The 18,709-nt window shown below is 39.4% G+C and overlaps 3 non-coding genes across 3 annotated transcripts; all 3 read right to left on the reverse strand.

The window, feature by feature from the left end:
• Positions 1–13,626: 13,626 nt before the first annotated feature.
• Positions 13,627–13,700, reverse strand: trnan-guu (transfer RNA asparagine (anticodon GUU)). Its single transcript has one exon. It is a non-coding gene; the product is annotated as a tRNA-Asn (tRNA).
• A 3,561-nt stretch (positions 13,701–17,261) lies between these two features.
• trnal-caa (transfer RNA leucine (anticodon CAA)) lies at positions 17,262–17,372 on the reverse strand. Its single transcript has 2 exons — positions 17,335–17,372; positions 17,262–17,307 (listed from the first exon to the last, which is right to left on the reverse strand). It is a non-coding gene; the product is annotated as a tRNA-Leu (tRNA).
• A 1,018-nt stretch (positions 17,373–18,390) lies between these two features.
• On the reverse strand, positions 18,391–18,462 carry trnaw-cca (transfer RNA tryptophan (anticodon CCA)). Its single transcript has one exon. It is a non-coding gene; the product is annotated as a tRNA-Trp (tRNA).
• Positions 18,463–18,709: the final 247 nt, after the last annotated feature.

Consider the following 18,709-nt stretch of genomic DNA (forward strand, 5'->3'; position numbering starts at 1 on the left):
GTTAAACATAGTACTTCCATGGTCAGGTCATTGAATAGACAGAGCAGCCTTTTCTGAGGGTAGAGATTAAAGAGTGAAGGATGTAGTGGCCTCAGTAGTGTATTAGAGAGCTGTATATTTCAAAGGAGTGTCTCTCTATTTGTACATTTCTATTATTGGCAAAATCCAAAGCCAGGGCTCCTTCTTTATATCCCCTCCCACAGGATACAGAACACCTCACTATGTGAGTATGTATTAAATGAAGATGGCATTTCTTATTAAGAGCAGCTAATTCATACTATTATACAATAATACCCCATTCCATATTCTCAACATCATCTGTAGGAGGCCCCATTGTTAACATGTATTCATTTCTTGTGACGCGCACAGTACATGTGTATTGTATTGTAGTGTACAGTCACATTTTTATTTAAATATCAGATTCACACTTACCACGAGCACAGATGCTATAATCTGGAAATGAAATAAACATACACCATTAAATACAATTTAAAAATATATATACAATTCATTTCTACATATTAATGTACCATAATAAAATAAAATACTTACAACAGTAAGCTGTTCCAAAGAAAAAGAAAAACAGAAACAGTGGTTATTGGATTTAATAGTTCACTTTATATTCATGTTTGAGTTCCATTTACTGGAATGTTTTCTGTTCCTCTTAGAATATCAGTTGATTTTGATAGCTGTTACTGGCTTAATGAAGACACCAAGGGGCACATTTCAAAGTGTTTCCTCCAGTCTGTCCAGAACTATGAAACCACTCCATGGTAGAATATGTTGTAATACTGAAGTGTTTCTCAATGTCTTCAATCAATTGACCTTCAGTCTACAATCCATGCAGTTCACCCAAACCAGGAGCCAGCTCCAGAGAGACACACACTTACTTCTGTAGTATCTTTTGGACAGGGCATCCTTCTTCACTACCATGGACTGTGTCAGGACCACTTCAGAATCCACTTCAGGAGACAGAAAGCACGTGAAGATCATTAAACAAACAGTAGGTTGCATCCCTTCTATTTAAACACAGACCATGTTGAGGAACTCTCCAAATTTGGATTAGGATTTCAATGTACATTAAAGAAGATTGCTGAACAGTAAGGAGCTTCAGATTTCATTTTGTTAGAGTGTGTGTTACAATGTTTTCACCTGAGTTCAGGAGCTGCTCTTCAGTTCTAGTTGCCTGTCTTAGATATATGTACATAATGTAGGCTGGATCAGTCAAAGTGTCTTTATAGAAAGACTGCTATGCACTAGATGGTGATGGCACTTACTAACAGAAAGATATTTCAGTCTGCATTACATATGAAAAGAATCACACAGACTTATGCACAAAACAACTGTGGTGAACTATGAAAGGCGCTATATAAAATAAATATTGATTGATAAAAAGGTAAGGGAACAGGACAACCTTTTAGTCAAGTTATTATATCTCAGTTGGGCGATCCTTCTTACTGACATTTAAGGTGATCGATTAATACAATACGTCTTATTAAAGGTGCTACATCAACACATTTAAATTCACATGTTAAATGCAAACAGGTGAAATATTTTCAAAGTGTATATCCCTCAAGCTTTGTGTTTTCCTCTTCCGCATCAGTGTGACAGACAGACAGACAGACAGACAGACAGACAGACAGACACTCAACCGAAGAAGCTACAGGCCATCTGTACTCACTGTCAGCTCTTTTCTCCATCATATTTTCTCCTATCAGGTAAAACAGAAATAGGTTTATACAGTTAGACGTACATTAGGAAACAGATCTGGGCACTTTGTGTTAGTGCCAGTAGAGAAACAGCAGCTAAATGTGCTCAGATTCACTGGGGTTTGGCCTTAAGTCTATCATCTGTAATTCACAATGTGTTCCTCTTGAAGGTTTAACATTGTACCCACACACTACCCAGACGTGCTTTTCAAAGGACTCACCCAACTCCCGCTCTCCTTTGAGTCCATCACTGTCCAGTTCAGCATCACTGTCACCTGAATCCTCTGCCTCTGGAACAGGGAGAAGAGAGCTTCATAGGACACTCAACACAGGGAGGCAGAGAGTTCCCCATTACATTGCAATGCAGAGCTGTGAGGTTTAACCAGGAGATTCCTGGATATACAGTAGCCCTTGATGTTATGCATGATTAGCGATGATTAGTCAGATTGGGTTTCTAAACAAATTGTGTGGTCTGTGCAAGACTGTGCTTTTTTGTCATTGCTTAACTTAAATCCTGCAAATAAGAAACTTTCTTTCTTTCTTTCTCTTTCTTTCTGTTTCTTTCTTTCTGTTTGTTTCTCTTTTTTCTTTCTTTCTGTTTCTTTCTTTTTTTCTGTTTGTTTCTCTTTATTTCATTCTTTCTTTCTTTCTTTGTTTGTTTCTCTTTCTTTGTTTCATTCTTTCTTTCTTTCTTTCTGTTTGTTTCTCTTTTTTTCTTTCTTTCTGTTTCTTTCTTTCTTTCTGTTTGTTTCTCTTTCTTTCATTCTTTCTTTCTTTCTTTCTGTTTGTTTCTTTGTTTCATTCTTTTTCTTTCTTTCTGTTTGTTTCTCTTTCTTTCTTTCTTTCTTTCTTTCTTTCTTTCTTACTTTCTTTCTTTCTTTCTTTCTTTCCTTACCCAGCGCTCTCTTATTCTCCAGTGCTCCTTCCTGCTCCTCTGAGTCTTCCAAAGTGTTGCTGAGATCTGTAAACACAGGCTGTGGTTACATTTTTAATGAGAACAGTCCTGTGTTGTATCCAGTGCTATGAAAGGAATGACAGCATGGAATGGAGAATGCAAACGGACCGATTAGGAAAACTGGGATTTTTTTTAAATTGTATTAAGATTTTTGTATCTGTATTGAAAACATGTAATTATGGTCATAAAATTCTGCACTTTTGTTAATAACTGCAACAGTGTAGAATAGTTTAATTAATATTATATAAATAAACCACTTTAAAGTGCCACATATTATATAAGGCAAGGAACTGTAATAAATCAACTTGCAGTAAACAGTTTGCATTTTTAATATCTCTTAAATAAATTATTATATTAAATCTGCTGTATAAAAAGTGGTTTGAATATTAGCACAATAAATGAAAGAGCAGGTCTATATGTTTCAAGGATATGTATATTTTGTGAAAAAGGTAAATCAAACTGAATGAACATTTTAAAATCTCAGTGTATTTTATTCACACCCTGCAATGGTTTATTATGGGATTGAGTTCTGGAAGAATGGATCTTACCCAGTTCTCTCTTGCTGGCCTGGTAATCATCATCTCCCAGCTCTTCAGAGTCCTCAAGGAGGCTCCTTGCATCTGCACACAGAGGAAATGGAGGGGGTGGAATCATTCTTTTAAATGGCAATGTACAAATTAAGAACAAAGAAGGATATTCTTATGATAAATTGATTATTCAATGATGCAGCATTGAGGAAAAGCCTGCCTTCTCCACTATGTTATCTCATGGAAGACTGTCTGCTATCTCCCTACCCTTCTGTTATTCTGATGAAAGTCAGTCAATGCCATCTCTTCCCCCATTTATTTTAGGCTGAAGGCAATCAATGCAATCCCTCCCTCCCTCCCCATGTTACTCAGGAGAAAGGCAGTCTTACCAGCCCCTGACAGAAGACATGCTGTCAGGACCGAGAGGAGAATGGCTCTTGTAGTCCAGGATTTCATCTTGACAAGGTGCTGATGCTGCTTTTCCACTCTTCAGCTGCTCTGGTCCCTGCACCCTGCTCTGTTTTATACCCTCTCCCTGGCAAATGCACTCCTTCACCACTAAACCCTCATCAAGGACCCTTTCTTTCTCTACACTGTGATACTGTGTGATGCCCTCCTCTTCCAAATTTCCATACTTCACTTGAAAACTATTTCCTCTATACCCTATGATCCAAATCTATTGACACAGTGTCAGTGATCTCCATTGTTCTCTTAACACAGAGCAGGATCAGTGCTGGGATCAGCAGGTGCAGACAGGTGGCCCCATATACAGTATTAAAGGCAAAAGAATGATTAGTTATCAGTCATGCAAAATGAAGCATTCTCTGGAATTTCATATCTACAGTACAGTACTGCAAACACCTGGCTCACAAACATGTTCATTATACCAGGTGTTGTGGTTGAGCTGCTTCTTTCATTAGCAAATCAGTCAGCTGCTGTACGGTGTGGAGTGCATGTTTCTTATTGAAACATTTTACAAATGTATTACCAAGTCTCTTTTTAGAAGGAAAAAAGTAGGATTGAAATACACAGTGGGTGTGAGAGAAAGACCTTGGTGTTGTGATAGACTTATTTCTACCAGCAACAGGGATGCAATCATAAAGATGAAGACTAATCCCGGGGCTTAAAGGAATGAGCTGTGAAGAGGGTAATGAATTTGTTTAGCTTGAACACAGAACAATTAGGCGGACTTGACTGAAGTCTTTAAAAACTTGAAAGGTGTTGACAAAGTTCACCCAAACTAATACCTCAAGCATAGCACTGACACCAGGGTCAGAGGGCACTGTTGGAAATTAAGTGTGGATAGCTATAGGATGGAGGGTAGGAGACACCTTCTCACAGAGTGTGGTGAGGGGATGGAATGGGTTACCAAGTCATGTTGTTAGGGCTGGGATCCTTTAAGACCCGACTTAACAGGTTTGAGATTAATCAGCTGCTGCACTGATGGGCCGAATGTCCTCCCTGGTTCTGTGTTCTGAATTCTGGATCTCCAGTGTGCTGGCATTGATTGGTAACTCCTCTCCAGAGTCAGTTGTTTTCCTTGTACACTCAACCAACCCTAAATATGCTGAGAGAACAGTTGAGGGAACTAAATCTATTCAGTCTGGACCAAAAAAAAGACTAGAGGAGACTAAAAAGCTTTTAAAAAGTTGGAGTTAACTGTAGTCACTCTTTTAAGCACAGCAGAGAGACCAGGACTAGAGTACACAGTTATAAACTGAGTGGAGACAGACTTAGGACAGAGGTTAGGAGACACATCTTCTCACAGTAAGTTACTTAACCTCCTTGTTCTCCGTCCTTCGGATGAGATGTAAAACCGAGGTCCTATTGGAAGTGACTCTGCAGCAGAAATTGTTGGTGTATAGTTCATTCCCTAGTCTGTGTAGTTGCTTTGGATAACAGCGTCTGCTAATTGACACATTTATTATTACACCCAGAGTCAAAAAGGGCTCGGGTTGACGTGCTCCTCCGACTGGGCAACATCCCTTGCAGTGGAGTTAACAGACAATCAACAGACAAGGGAACTGAATCTATTTAGCCTGGAACAAAGAAGGATTAGAGAAGACACTTCTCACAGAGTTGGGAGTGTTTGAAATGGGTCACTAGAATGGTGCTGCTGCAGAGTCATTAGGATGTCTTTAAAAGCCAACTAGATGAAAGCCAGGGATCAGTCAGCTACTAGAAAAGTATTGATGCATTAAATTCCCTGATTTTGTTCATAACTTTTCTTATATTATTAAATCAATGCCCTATTGTAAGTGACTCTGCATATAATGCACAGTTCACAGCCTACCTCTGTAAAGCACTGTGAGATGGTGGTCCACTATGAAAGGTGCTATATAAAAATAAAGATATTATTATTATATTATTACAAGCTAAAAAGATTATTATTTATTTATTTCTTAGCAGACACCCTTATCCGTCTTACAACATTTGGAATTCAAAGAGAAAGAATAAATATGGTGTTTAACTTGTAATGCAATATATGAACATGTGAGCCTCCACACCTTGCATTACACTCAAATGCAGGTGCATAAGCTTCTATATGAAACCAAAGGAGTAACTGCACCTGCACAGAAAACAGCACATACTCAAGTATAAGCGCATGCGTCAATTCCTAGTGAGTATACGGTAATAAAACTAAACCTGATCTCACTGCTAAACATTAATACAGTACTAGCTTCAATAGTTCCTTTAAACAAACCACTCCCAATTCCAGTAATATGACATTATTAGTACATAAATAGGTTACCTTTTAATTAACCAACCATTAAGAACACAATGAACAATGTTTGATAGTTTTAATGAGCTCGTTGCTCACAGTTACTAGACTAAACAAGCAGCACTTCAAATAAAGCGTGACCACTGCTCACACTGAACACCTGATTGTGCATTTCAAAGGAACTTTGATGGATATCACATCACTGATGCATGTGCTGAAATATGGAAATATAAAAAGCAAATGTGTCACCAGTAGTTCAATTGCTTTTTGAGTAATGGCTTCTTTCTTGCCACCCATCCATACAGGCCAGCTTTGTGTAGGGACTGGCTTATTGTTGATGTGTGAATGCTGACTCCCACCTTAGACACAGAACTTTGCAGATCTCTCAAGGTCATTGGTGGCTTCAGTGACATCCCGAACCAGTTTCCTGCTTGTCCAGCTGCTCAGTTTGGGAGGGCGACCTGATCTGGGTAGTGTCTGGGTGGTATGATGCATCTTCCACTTCTTAATGATGGCCTTCACTGTGCTGAGAGGGATAATCAGAGCCTTTGAAATGTTCTTGTACCCTTCTCTGTGCCTCTCTACCACTTTATCCCTGACTTGTATCAAAAGCTCCTTGGTCTTCATGGTTGCTTTGTTGGTTCACTATGTGAGTTGCAGCTTGAAAGTCTTTATATGCCTGAATGTAATTATCTACAAGTTAAACCACTTTGAGTACATACAGGCTAAAACTATTTCACTAATTTTGTGACCTTTAACTTTATCAATGTGGAGTAGTTTGTGTAGATTCTACATGTAAAGTCTAATTTGAAAGCGTCGTGGAGTACGCTCAGGTGCCAACAAAATGTGAAAACTTTGCAGGGGGGTGAATACTTCTGCAAACCACTGGAATTGCTTAATAAAAATGTCTTGCGCAAAATGCTTTTTCGGGTTCCCATTCGCTCAGTTTATTTTACTTGAGAAAACCTGGCTTTCACACAACGTCATGCAAATGAAGGGGAAAGGTGGGGGTTGCTATATAAATTAGCCATGTGTAAAGTTCTTGTGCTGTTTTCACAGATGGCTCATGAAAATGTTGTTTCCATGCACAGAGAACTGGTACACGAGAGAATCTAAGCTGATGTAATAAAGCTGTGATTTCTAAATACCTTGTGCCTGTTTGTTTAATAGAGTCCCCCAGAGAGAGAGGGGAGTATTCAACACATCAGGAGCAGAAATCACCTTGTTAAGAAGCAATGGTATGCAGCCCATTAAAGTGCTAAAAGGTCTCTGGCGCACCCTGATGGAAACAGTATTGATTTTCCACTTCAAGCTGCCCGCATGATAACTGTGGTATACTGTACTGGGTCTTGAGGTACCGCAGATTCACCATGGTATCAGGGAAGTTTCCACACAACACACTGCAAGAGGCTGAGCAATGCAGGAGGAAAAAAAGAGAAACTTGCACTCATAATAACAATCTATTTAATATATTACTAATGTGATGTAACACAATCAGAATGCTCAACAACATGATGAACACAGATTTTGGTGAGTTTTTGATCTGAACAGATTGTGATTAGGGGTGACCCTATTTATCAAGCAAGTTTATTCTTTTGTTTTCAGTTAATATTTCTGTATTTAGTTAAATGCACTCCTGTTGTTTAGGTGTCCCCAAGTGTCTGCATTTCTGAGAATGTTCTCAAGTCCTGTTAGAGCATGCAACTGACTTAACTTCTTCACACTAAGTGCAGAGATAGGATTACACATATGTGTGAATGTTATGGTGTCTTGTGCGGTTTCCTAACTGACTGAATCTCTTCCCACAAACAGCACAGTGATAACGTTTCTCTCCTGTGTGAATGCGCTGGTGCCTTTTAAGCAGTGATATATGATTGAAACTCTTCCCACAATCAGCCCAGGAACACGGAGTCCCTCCTGTGGGATTTCCCTTGTGAGTTTTAGGAACATCTAATTGACAGGAACTCTTCCCACCTTTAATAGAATGAGGAAAGGTGTTCAGGTTGCCCTGGGTTTCAGAATTGTTAAAAATACAGAATGTGGCGTCTCTGTACTCTCCACAGTAAGTGGGTGTCTGTCTTGTAAGGAAGGGATTGTAACTGAGTGAGTTCTCAATGTCTTCACATATTCTTCTTGGGGTGTCGTTTCTCTGTGTTTCTTGCACTGTGGTTTGCCTCTAGAAGCGTTTTTGCACTGGGGTGATAGAGTGGAGTCGTGTTCTCCTTCATCTACTTTAGAAGCTAAAGAAAGAAAGAGAAGAGAGACAAAGGTTATTGTACAGCATTTTTCCACATGCACTGTTCTGAACACAAGTGAATGAGCAGTTCAGTGATTGGTTGCTTGAGATGAGGTGGATTCATTCACCAGTTAGTGTCCCGCAAGTTTCTGTCACAGCAAAAATGATGTCAACATGTCAGCCAAGTGGAAAATGAAAAACATGCTTTTTTTTAATGTTTAAAATGGAATATTTTAAATCGAGCCAACAGAGCATCATGAAAAATCCTATTTAGTACCTGCATTTTGATAGTACTGCAATGTATCTAATATTTAATTTGTTTTTTGATAATTAATAATTAATATAGAAATTATCTGTTGAGCTGGTCTGCTGCACAGAACACCTCCACACACATTCTTACTGTACTGTGACAATAATAACACAGCAATGCTTACTGTGAGACACACAAAAGTGAAATGTAGCGTTGCGAGCAAACATTACAGTCCTCGGGATAGTTGCAGTGAGATGAGCGTTTAAAAATGATATTGTATTTGCATAAAGTGTAAGAAATAAAATAAGACTCATGTTGGTGATCCTGCTGCATACATTCTCCACAGAAATTCTCTACTGAAATGTTTCTTCTGGTGACGCTGAGCAACCCGACTGAATTTGGCATCACCCAGTGATGGGACATGTGATCCCTGCAGCTCTGTAAAGCTGTGGGAGCAGAACTGCAAACAGCCTACCAGGAATGAGGAAAGGCAAAGATCTAACACAGGGGTGTCCATCCAGACACAGGAGAATCACTTTATATAACTGAACCTGTTCAATGTGGAGTGGAATGGCCTCCAGGAGCGTGATTGGACACCGCTGATCTCACAGCATTCTAAAGAGGCGTGGCAGCGGCTGCACATCTAGCAGGTGCCTCAGAAGCAAGCACAGTGATGTCCTTGTTGACATACTGGTTGGGCAGCTCCCCTTGGTTAAAATATGAATCTCAAGCACACTGCTGGTGTTCTGTACCAGTTTCTGCAGGATGAATAGGCAGCTCAATGCTGCTTGTTTTGTAGGATTACCTCTAAATCCCAGTTCACATTCAGATGGAGAGTCATCACACAGGTTGGATCCCAGCTTGTTGTTCTCCTCAAGGGTACAGACATGATTTTCATGGGGAAGTTCCTCTGCGATGGGGACACATTCCTGCTCTATGAATTCCTCTTTAATAGGAACACATTCCTGTTGAGGGACCTCTTCATCTTTAACACATGCCAGCTCTGTAACCTGCATTAGACTTGCACAGCACTCCTGCTTCTATCTTTGGCCCTTCCTGTGCTTCCGATTCAGGGATAGCGTGGCTCTCTTTGGGATCTGTGGGAAACAAAACTGTATACAATTAGATCTCTTACTTACCAGCTAGGTTTGTTAGTTGCTTTGATCAGGGATTTAAAGTTACTGTTCCTCAGTTATTTCGTATAGGGGTGAGCCGGTATAATAGTTTGGTGGTTTAGGTACATGATGGCATTGATACCATTCCTGTTATTCTACATTGCAATTATCGGTTAACGCTGTGTTTGTGTTCCTATGAACAAAGTGAAGGAAAAGGCATTTTCATATGAACATCTTTTTATTCTACGTCCTGTACAAAACAAGTCTCAGTGCTGCTGGGCTTTCTCACCTCCTGTAGCCTCACACTGGAGCATTGCATCCACTTCTACCTCCCTGTCAATCACCATCATGACCGCCGTTCTGCCTTTGCATTGTTCTAATGCAAACATCCATTTCTCTACTGCAAACATGCTTAGAAACCAAGCCTGGAGACTTGCAGTCTTAGCAAAGTGTCTGAGGAATGTCTTTTTGTTACCTGATCCTGTATTGTGAGAACGGTTTTGAAGGAAACGGTCAACGCAGAATACAAGTTTCAATGTGTCAAATACAATGAGCAGACAAGCGACTGCAGCAGGATAACCTGCTTATTCTCAAAGCAGTTTCATTTAAACAGGTGATTTACACAACTCAAACTTTTTCAAGTGCAGCAATATGTTTTTTGTACAAACTCCACCTGTGTAATAATCATTAGCAACAACACTGGAAGCTTACTTGTGCAATGTCAGGTGACCTGTAGATATAAATCCAATAACATCCCTTGTAGTATTAAAATACATTTGTAATGGTGTGGCTCTCCCTATTGTATGTATCCCGTGCAAACTCATCTCTGCTCTTAAATAATAACCTGGATTAGTAAATGTTTATAAGCAATATGAGCGATCGTTTCCTAATTCTGCTTACCATCAGCTGAACAAAGTACTTTATTTAGAGACTCAATCTAGAGACTCAATAAAATGATACAATTCAGTTGACACCTTACTGTGTTGTATTTACTTCCTCCAACTTCAACCCTTAATTGAACTTGTGGAACCACTCGGGTCCAAAATCTTACAGCGGATTGGTGCAGGCAGGGTGCTGCTGCTGCCGCCCCTTTATTCACACAGTGAGGTCTGGAAAGATCGTGTAAATGTGTGTGTGTGGAACAAGAAGGAAACAGGACTAAAGCAAAAGAACGAGCAGCGAATGAGCCGCGACTGTACCAAAGACAAACTCAACAGCACTGGAGCGGAATACAATGAAACCATTTATCTAACAATAGATTCGCAGTCAAACAGTTCAATCAAACACTGAAACCCGATGTGATGCTGCCTGTATGTTGATATTAGATCACAAATCATTATTCTAACCCTCTGCAATATGGTCTGTGACTGTCTCAGTGGGACTCTATACAAGACATCACTTTACCAGAAGGATACCATTGAAGCCTCTTAAATTAGACTGGTTAAGATTTAGCAATCTAGTACTTTCTAGAATACCTATTTAAATATATAAAATAATACAATGCCTTGATTAGACTCCTTCTAGCCAATATTAGGACAGAACTGTGTTATTAACAACGCTTATAATAATCAAACACTTTAAAACGTGTCCGAAGAGAAATTCTAACCAAGATCTTTCCAATAGAAGGTGGTTTAAGGTGTTTGATTGACCAAGCAATACCACACAATAACATCAATCTTACCTTGAAATATTAAAGGTTGTTTAGTGTCTGCATCTGTAGCGTTTATACACCCTCGCACAGCTTTCAGCTCGGTCTCTGATATTTCCAATCTCAGCTTCAGACTTTCATTCTCTTTCTCCTTTTTGTTCCATTTCCACTCTGAATTCAGTGAATTTGCTGCCGACAGCTTTAGTAATCGCACACAAGACGGTGTGTAGAGCCGCTTTCACTGCGTGCTCGATGGTAGAGGCGAGCTCGTCTTGAAAGAGCGACACGGACACACTGACGCGTCCATCTTCACTGGTTTGAGTTTCACACTGGTCTAGCGGAATCCTCTTTTCATTCAGAAACACCGCCTGCGGTTATTATTTATTAATATTTATTTTTAACTGTAGCCTTCCCATTCAAATATATTCATCACTTCTTCTGGTGTGATAAAGAAAGAACACAAACAACATGCTTTGCAAGGAGTAACTTTACTTTGGTCTTTCAGAATCGCGCAGAGCTCTGCTGGAGCTTCAACGCGTTTGTTTCTCAGTAAATCATCTCATTGAAAAGCTCGACTTGTCTGTAGCTGCGACTGACGCGCTCCGCTCTGTGTGTGAAATTCAACACAGAAAAGGGATGCTTTCCTTTTCACGGAACTACGTGCAGGTAATAAACAAACACAAAAATCACTAATTATTAGAAAACATTTCATCCCAGCCTAAATACTTTAAACAGCAGGAGACAGCGTGTTGTAAAATCATCACTGACTGCAGCCACCTCTCCACACATGAACAAAACAAACCTCTCTATTTCCTGGACTGAAATGAAAGCGTCACCAGCAGAAGGCGGGTCTGGTTGGAACCATCGCGTATTATTGGCTGTAGAAGCACTCTATCCCCAGCATGTGAGCCTGATTGGCTGTAGAAACACTCTATCCCCAGCATGTGAGCCTGATTGGCTGGCTTCCCTGTCGGAGGCGGTTATGAAACTGGATGCCAGAGTTCGCCATGTTGGCTCTTTCAGCGCTGTGTTCAATGCGATGCATTCAGGCGCGTTAAGTAAGTGAGCCGCTCAGAAAGCACACGGAGCTGAATTTAAATGACTTAACGCTCTGCTACAGGAGAGCGCTGAGCGACTTTTAAAAATGGAGAATAATAATGATTTGCTTGTTTGTGTTTCTGAGGTGATGGTTGATGAAATGGCCCCGTGTGAAGTTACTGTCCCCTGCTGGACCTCGCTGAGTTCGGCGCTCTGTTTGGACTGAACCTCATATCTGTCTGTGTTTAATACCGACAATACCGACGTTAATAATGAACATTATGAATAATATTAATACTACAAGCCTAATAATAATACATTAATAACTATAAAACAGCTCTACATTTAAAAAGAAAAATGAAATTAAATGATACAAATTCGAAAACAACCCTTTTTACATTATTGTCTACATGCATCATCTCAAATAATTACAGTGTCATTTATCAGACCCTTTGGCGTTGTCTTTTGAAAAATTAAACCTGCCAGACCGAACGCAGGCTAACATTCAATCAGTCAATCAATCAATTATTAATATATATTTTCTATAGCGCCTGATATGCGCTTCACAAACTCTACTTAAAAACAAGAAAATATCTAATTGTAAGCCTGGTCGAACAAAATAAGTCTTCAGTGTAATTTTAAACAAAGAGCGCTTTCCAAGATTTAAGATGCTTTAGATAGACTGAATATTAGAATTGGCAGCCGAAACTGGGGGATAAAACTGCCTGTGATCAAAGTGGGCAGAAAAGTTGCATACTTTGCATACCGTATTTGGTAGAAAAGAAAACGGATCATCTCTGATTTGCAACGTTTCCATGGTTCGGCCCGGCCACTGCCGTGTGACTGGTTAAAACGATGAGTTCAGTTTTTTTCTGTTGCTTGGTAATTCAGTGATGAGGCAGTTGTAGCAGAGTGGCGCAGCGGAAGCGTGCTGGGCCCATAACCCAGAGGTCGATGGATCGAAACCATCCTCTGCTAGCTTGTTTTTCTTCTGTTAGCAAAGTAGTTTTTCTAAAATATTAACTGAAGGCAATTAATTAATATTACATTTCGCAATCAAGGATCATATAATGCGCAAGGATACTTGTCCATCATAAGAGCTGAAATAAATTATAGCGCTTTGAGATTATATGTTACTAGCGGATTGTTTAGAAATGTACCCAATTATATTATAACTGTTCTAAAAAAGAATGTTATCTCGAAAAATGAGCCTTGTCAAGCTGAAATAGCTCAGCTGGGAGAGCGTTAGACTGAAGATTTAAAGGTTCCTGGTTCGATCCCGGGTTTCGGCAAACAGCAAGAATTTTTTGTTTTGTATTATTTTGAACTAAAAAACAGAGCACATTTTTTTCTTCAGTGTAATTGGAAGAAATAACAACGTATCAGAGTGCCATTTTCTAATGTGATTAAGAAATGCAAAAAGCATCGTCCCTGGGTGGGCTTGAACCACCAACCTTTCGGTTAACAGCCGAACGCGCTAACCGATTGCGCCACAGAGACCATCCTGCTCAGCCAAAACTGAGACCACATCTAAGAAGAAAGCAACACTGGACGAAAGTCTAATCTCAATTACATGTATACAAACCAATGCAAGCAAACTTCAAGCCATTTATATTTATTCCCAAATAACACAAACTCTTCAATTGCTAAAAAATATTTAAAAATCTCCCTTTGTGCTTCTCGGAAGGCATACGATGGAGGGCGCTCTGCAGTTTTTCAGTATGGGGAATATTACAAATTAGGAGACTGTGCTTTAAAACACACATGTAGGGCGGGCGTCTCTGTTACAAAGAATTGGCACACTTTGTATTTATCTCCATAATGCGTTGGGACTAAATACGCAGAAACATTAAAACTATTTGGAGAATGCGGGCATCGATCCCGCTACTTCTCGCATGCTAAGCGAGCGCTCTACCATTTGAGCTAATTCCCCTTGAATTGAGCATGTGATTCTCATAGGCTACATCGCAGCTTGATACGAGCAATTCAGATTGTCTGACTAGTCTGCCAATTGCAAATTCAAAAAATAAATAAATAAAATAAAAAGCAAATATTTCAACGAGAGGTATGCTTTCAATTTCTTCAAAAAGTAGTCTCAGCTCGTTTATTCAGTCGCTTATAAATCCACAATCTGTGTCCCGATGCAGCAGCGCTGTGTGCTGTGGCTCGAGCTTGTTTGACGAGGCAGACAGTGCAAAAATGCCAAAACTTGCTTTTGTATCACATGACAAACTTAAGGTATGCTTTAACGGCTTGGCTGTCTCAAGTTAGTTTGTATTGTTAATGTAACACCTCATTGTTGCCCAGTCATTGTTTCATATGAAGTAGAGCTTGCCAGTTGGGGGCGACGGTCTGCAAATAAAAGTTAAGACTATATTTGCAAGGATCATTTATAGAATGAAACACGTTTTGAAGGGATTGGTCTCGGTATCCTATAACGCCCCATATGCGCTTCACAAACTCTACTTAAAAACAAGAACATATCTAATTGTAAGCCTGGTCGAACAAAATAAGTCTTCAGTGTAATTTTAAACAAAGAGCGCTTTCCACGATTTAAGATGCTTTAGAGACAGAATATTGGAATTGGCAGCCGAAACGGGGGGATAAAACTGCCTGTGATCAAAGTGGGCAGCAAAGTTGCATACTTTGCATACCTTTTTTGGGAGAAAAGAAAACGGATCATCTCTGATTTGCGACGTTTCCATGGTTTGGCCCGGCCACTGCCGTGTGACTGGTTAAAACGATGTTCAGTTTTTTTCTGCTGCTTGGTAATTCAGTGATGAGGCAGCTGTAGCAGAGTGGCGCAGCGGAAGCGTGCTGGGCCCATAACCCAGAGGTCGATGGATCGAAACCATCCTCTGCTAGCTTGTTTTTCTTCTGTTAGCAAAGTAGTTTTTCTAAAATATTAACTGAAGGCAATTAATTAATATTACATTTCGCAATCAAGGATCATATAATGCGCAAGGATACTTGTCTTTCATAAGAGCTGAAATAAATTATAGCGCTTTGAGTTAGTTAGTAGCGGATTGTTTAGAAATGTACTTAAATTATATTACAACTGTTCTAAAAAAGAATGTTATCTCGAAAAAAGAGTCTTGTCAAGCCGAAATAGCGTTAGACTGAAAATCTAAAGGTCCCTGGTTTGATCCCAGGTTTCGGCAAACAGCAAGAATTTTTTTTGTTTTGTATTATTTTGAACTAAAAAACAGAGAACATTTTTTTCTTCAGTGTAATTGTAGTTAATAATAACATATTACGTTGCCATTTTCTAATGTGATTAAGATATGCAAAAAGCATCGTCCCTGGGTGGCCTTGAACCACCAACCTTTCGGTTAACAGCTGAACGCGCTAACCGATTGCTCCACAGAGACCAAACTTCTCACCTGAAACTGAGACCACATCTAAGAAGAAAGCAACACTGGGCAGGAAAGTGTAATAATTGCATGTATTCAAACCAATGCAAGCAAACTTCAAGCCATTTATATTTATTCCCAAATAACATAAACTCTTCCATTGCTAAAAAAATATATAAAAAAAATATCCCTTTGTGCTTCTCGGAAGGCATACGATGGAGGGCGCACTGCAGTTTTTCAGTCGGGAATATTACAAATTAGGAGACTGGTTTAAAATACACATGTAGGGTGGGCGTCTCTGTTACAAAGAATTGTCACACTGTATGTATCTCCATAATGCGTTGGGACTAAATACGCAGATATATTAAAAGTACTTGGTGAATGCGGGCATCGATCCCGCTAGTTCTCGCATGCTAAGCAAATGCTCTACCATTTGAGCTAATTCCCCCTGATTTATGTCAGCGATTCTCATAGGCTACATCACAGCTTGATACGAGCAATTCAGATTGTCAGATTTTTTATTGGCAATGTAGTCTCTGCCATTTGCGAATTCAAAAAATAAATTGATTAACTAAATATTAGAGGTATGTTTTCAATTTCTTTAAAAAGTAGTCTCAGCTCGTTGATTCAGTCGCTTTAAAATCCACCTCTGTGTCCCGATGCAGCAGCGCTGAGTGCTGTGCCTCGAGCTTGTTGGACGAGGCAGGCAATGCAAAAATGCCAAAACTTGCTTTTGTATCACATGACACACTTAAGGTCTACTTTAACGACTTGGCTGTCTCAAGTTAGTTTGTATTGTTAATGGAACACCTCGTTTATGGAAAACATGTTTTGAAGTTATTGGTCTCGGTATCCACCAGGAGGAGTGGGGGTGTGTTCTCCTCAGCACCGAGCTGACAATGAGTGTTGTTTTCGGGCACCTGCTCGCTGCTAGTGATGACACTCCAATCTTCAGTCGGGGGTTGTTGAAGGAAGGGGACACATTTTGAGTGCGTATCTCATACTGGTAGAAACGCAGAAAAAAGAAACCATCAAGCCTACAATTGTTCAGTTGCTTAAATCAATAAGCAAATTTCAAATTGATCAAAGCTAATGTTAAAACTATTTAAGAACACTTTAAATAGGTCTTGACTGATATAAAAATATAGTAATGTGATTTGCATTACGCAGGACTAGATGAGCTTAAATAAAGACATTACATCTGAAAATAACTTGTGCTTACCCCCACTTACAAGGAAAGTGTCAAACTTTGTATTCGTTCTCATAACGTGTTAGAAAATGTAAACAGCAGTTGGAGAATGCCGAAGTCGATCATCCTAGCATGTTAAACGAGGGCATTTCTCCTGTAAGCTGCGTCTAGTAATAGATCGTTTATACTGTTCTCAATGGTCCGCACCCCAGCCTGAGACCACTATCCAGTGGTAGACGGAGATGTTTTTAAAAGTAATATGTTATTTGGAATATTAAAACAATCTTAAGTTAAATAACATGTTTGGACACAAAATATTTTTCAGTGACTTCAACAAGTAGTCTGTTTACAACAAAATGCAATCTGTGTTAAGAACACTATTTTAGTCGGATTTAAAATGGAAATTAAAATGGTATTGAGTGCTGACAAGAGTTTGGTGTCAGCTGTTGATTTCATTGAAACAATATTTTATAGTAAAATGAACACATTTATTCCTTTTAAAAATAAGTAAAAGTGAACTGTCAGAAGTGGGATTTGAACCCACGCCTCCATCTGGAGACCAGAACACACATTTCGTTGGAAAGACGGAGTCCTTGAGTCTGGCGCCTTAGACCGCTCGGCCATCCTGACAAGCTGCGTTTGTTACAGCAGAAAACCGCATTATTTATTTCAGCACACACTAGGGTTCTCGTATCAAGGCCAGAATGGGTTTATTACGCACATACCAACTGTTGCTCCATGAATGATGTAATGACAAGTGTAAAAAAGAAACGGATTGAAGCCAACCCAAAAAAGTAAGATTATTTATTTCAATATCGTTATAGTTACAAACAATGCACACATTTTACAATAGCAATTGCTATATGACAATGACCAATTAGTAATTTTGTTGCAATTGAGAGGAACGGTAGTGCCTCGCACAAGTTAGAAAAACTTGTTTGAAACTACCGAGAGTCTCTATACAGCTCAAAGAGTTCAGCTGTTTTTACCATGTTGCAGCAGCAAGGGTGTGTAGCGACTATTCAAACAGAAAAGCTAAATAACTGGACATCTACCAATCCTGTGAAACATACCAGGGTGTGCAAGCAGTTTGATATCCACACAATTTATATTAAACACATTATTTATGTTTTAAAACAGCACATATCGAAGGAGGGAAAAAAATAATACAGTGGTTTGGACTTGAAACATGACGTTCTTGAAGAGCACACGACCTTGAAATGCGTTCATTTTTTAAGCTTACATCCAAACCTGACCAGCTTTCGCTAACATGTTTGGACACAAAATATTTTTCAGTGACTTCACCAAGTAGTCTGTTTACAACAAAAATACAATCTGTGCTAGGAACGCTATTTTAGTCCGATTTAAAATGTTATTAAAAACGAAGTGTGTGTATTTGTTCTTGGTTTGTGATATATATGGTCTGTGTTTATAGATCTTGGGACGTTGCACCAAGTAGTCGTGGCCAAGTGGTTAAGGTGATGGACTTGAACACTGCTGGTGTCGTGTCCCTTTTTATGTCTTCGTTGTTAATTCTTAAAGGTCTGTTAAGCTTAAAGGTATCAATTATTACTTGCTGTACTTTAAATTTCTTCCAAACTAGTATTTGCAAACACGTTAAAAAATGAAATAGAGATAAAGAAAGCTTTGACCTCGACGTGATTTGAACACGCAACCTTCTGATCTGGAGTCAGACGCGCTACCATTGCGCCACGAAGTCCTGGCATAGTGTAGGTTTGTTATTCAATGCTAGATTGTACAGCAAGCATGCCAAACACACAGTAATGCCGACGCTGATACTAGGAAAACACTCGGTATCACCAGGGTCATGGGAAACAGCCGACTCAATAGCCGAAACAATGTATTCTTGCTCTAAATGAGTTGCTGCTATATTAAACTATGTGACAGTGTAATACCTGAGGAAACACGACTGAACCCTTGAAGCAATGCATCGAATTGAAGTATTT

The sequence above is a fragment of the Acipenser ruthenus genome, chromosome 32 (assembly GCF_902713425.1).
Source record: "Acipenser ruthenus chromosome 32, fAciRut3.2 maternal haplotype, whole genome shotgun sequence".
Lineage (NCBI taxonomy): Eukaryota > Metazoa > Chordata > Actinopteri > Acipenseriformes > Acipenseridae > Acipenser > Acipenser ruthenus.